The following is a 3,358-nucleotide window of genomic DNA, read 5'->3' as shown; positions in this document are numbered from 1 at the left end:
CAAAGCAAAGAATTTTTACAATATTATAGGCTAAGAATATGACAATATTATAAACAAATTTTGAAATTTTGCATAGGAAATCTTCATCTATTCATCAGCTAGAATTTATGAAGTTTGAACACAAAGTATTCTCTCCTAAACACAAACTACAGGAAAATGCCAATAGACTCAGTTGGAGTAGCTTAATTGAAACTTATTATGCACATGTTGGTTTATTGCCGCATGAAAGAATGGCAGGAACGCTAACTTCCCCTGTACTAAAAATCTGTTTTGCTCAGGGATGAAGCTCTTGAAACAATTTGTTTTTTAACAGAGGCTTTTAAAATGATTTAGCCAAGCATAGTGGTACACACCTTTAATCCCAGTGCTTCGGTGGATGAACAGGCAGATCTCTGTGAGTTCAAATCCAGCCTGGTCTACATAGTAAGTTCTAGGCCAGTCAGGTAGGGTTACATAGTAACAGCCTGTCTGGGAAAAAAGTTCTGAAAGCTGGACATGTATAAATGGTTAAGTTCTTGGCTGGTATGTGCAAAGACCTGGGTTTGATCTTGGCACTTAAAAAAAAAAGAAATTTAGCAATATTATTTTATTTTTAATGTTTCATAATTTATGTTTTCTTCATTTTCATATAGTTTGGTATCTTATTTTAATAGTACCCTTTTTAAAGTTTCTAAAATTCCATTTGTTTATGTGAGGAGAGGAGCACTGTGAGAGAATCCGGGAGGACAACCTGCAAGAGCCTTCTCCTCCTCGCCCTGGGGTCCTGGGGTCACACTCAAGAGCCTGTTCCTCCTCACCCTGGGGTCCTGGGGTCACACTCAAGAGCCTGTTCCTCCTCGCCCTGGGGTCCTGGGGTCACACTCAAGAGCCTGTTCCTCCTCACCCTGGGGTCCTGGGGTCACACTCAGGAGCCTGTTCCTCCTCACCCTGGGGTCCTGGGGTCACACTCAGGTCATCAGGTCTAGTGGGAATCACCTTCACCTGCTGAGCCATCTTGCCAACATCATTTTAATCCTTTATTTTGGTAATTTGCTTTAGAATAAATAGATATTTTTAAAAACTATTTACATTCTTTATGCATTGATAAGTTTCTAAGGCACAAAGAGTCACGTAGGAATGTGAATCATTTTCTCTGGCTTCAACTTCAGACAATAAAAAATAGAAAAGGCATGATAAGCCCATGAACCATGTCCTTGGGGCAGGGAGGAGGATGCTTCATACCTTTAAGAAAAACGTAAAATGATTTTGTGTGTATGACTCATCACTGGGGTTTCCACAATGAAAAAGAAAATTAAAAAACAAATTTATAGATAACAACAAAGTGACTTTTCCCGTTCCTTTTATCTTTGTGTGGTGATAGTGCTCAAGCACACGCATGCATGTGTGGAGGCTGGAAGTCAACCTTGGGTTTTGTTGTTTGTTTTACTGAGGTAGGGTCTCTCGCTGGGATCTGGGGTTCACAAAGTCAATGAGCTCCAGGGATCCACCTTTTATTTACCGCCCACTCTGGGATTCCAAGCCCCTAAACACCCCTAGCTTTTTCTCTGGGTGCTATGGCTCACACTCAGATCTTCGTACTAACATGGCAAACACTTCCCCCACATAGCTATGACCCCAGCTTGACTTTTCATTTTCTTAAAAATCAATAACTGCAGAAAGAAATTAAGAGAGTAAAAAGGGACCATGAAGGTGGAAAAGGAGCTCTAGAGAAAGGAATAGTGGGGTACAGGTGATATGAAGGGGATAATGGAAGAGTAGGTGGGGAGAGAACAGTACAGAAGAAGAGGGAGAGAGGACGGATAAAGACTAAGGATGTTTGTACTAGCCTTCGGAAAGCATATTATTTTATATTTTCCTAAAATTACATATAATATATACATAGCACACACATATATGCTTAGTTTAAATGAAGTTGTGCCATTTTGGATGATAATGTCTCCTCCTAAGAGCCATAGACAATGTAACAAAAGTCAGTGGAGTCCAGGAGATTCCCAAATTAACATAGGCTGTCACTGTTGCTCTTGGCTGTCTCCCAGAAATTGAAGTTAAGTCGCTATTGGTGAAGACGCTAGGCACTTTGGACACAGGACTCAGAGGATTCTAGCAGGATCTAACCCAAAAGCTTCCTCCCTGAAAACTAGCTTTCGTAGCATGAGAAGGTGATATACCAGCTGCCAAGATATAAAAACAGTCAAAGTCCTCCCCAGACATGATTCCTAGGAACCACAAACGTGACCAAAATGGAAAGATAACTCTAAAGGTGCAACAGTGGCATTGTTATCTTGGCAACACCAACAGCTGTCTAGTAGGACTTAAGGTCTTTTCAACAGAAAATAAATCATGCTTGGTATTGTAAACCTAGCCAACCACCCATGGCTAGTGAGGTCATGGATCTTAGGGGAGAACATACTACTGTCTCTTTCCTAAACTAGTATAATTCTTAGCTGCACTCTAAATACACCCACCAATAACTGTAACTTTCACCTCTCATCAAAGAAGCATCTTTTTGCTACAGACAGAGCTCATTAGAGAAAGCCACACCAACACAAAATGCTGAGAACAACTGCCTGTGGGGTGTCTAGCCCCATCATCATCTACACCACAATCCCGATGGCAAAGGCTCGGGGGACATGGCAGAAGAGGGGTGGTGAGATTGTAAAAGCCAGAGGACCAAGAAGTCAGCTGCAAGAATGCGTTTTCCAGTTATGATCAGGAAGCAGCCCCACAAAATCTCAATGATACGCTGCTTAAACAATGATCTGAACAATGACACCAGTTAAAATACCAACATGGGTGGGGAAACCTCACAGGGCCACACCCAGAGATGAAGAACCACAGACAATAAATAAAAGACTATGAAAGAGAATGAATTAGTTTTCCCCAGGAATGATTTCACTAAATGGTTATCCAATCACAAGTGGCGAGCCACCAAAACACATACATATAAGCAACACTAAACAGACTCAGCAGGCTGCACTCATACATTCGTTTGAATGTATATGCAACAATAATAATTAAGGGCTAAGAGGCCATGAATTTGAGTGGGAACTGTCAGGGTGGGCCATAGGAGGGGCTGGAGGGAAGAGAGGGACAAGAAAATGATGTAATTATATTTTAATTTAATAAAAGAAATAATATAACTTAAGGAAGAAAATCTTAGTTTATATATGCAAGATATTTTCAAAATAAGGCAGATAATTATAAAACTTCATATTTAAGTCTATAAACAGCAGTAGTTAGGAAGAAGAATTGCATTTAACCTTGATGGTGTGACTTAAAAACTGTGTAACTACAGCAAACGATGTAATCTTCTTATAGCAATTCCCTCTCCTGAAAAGTAGGAATGAAAATACTCCAC

Source organism: Peromyscus californicus, unplaced genomic scaffold, assembly GCF_007827085.1.
Source record: "Peromyscus californicus insignis strain IS unplaced genomic scaffold, ASM782708v3 Scaffold_11__1_contigs__length_118956290, whole genome shotgun sequence".
In the NCBI taxonomy this organism is placed as follows: Eukaryota; Metazoa; Chordata; class Mammalia; order Rodentia; family Cricetidae; genus Peromyscus; species Peromyscus californicus.
Note: the sequence above shows the minus strand (reverse complement) of the source record.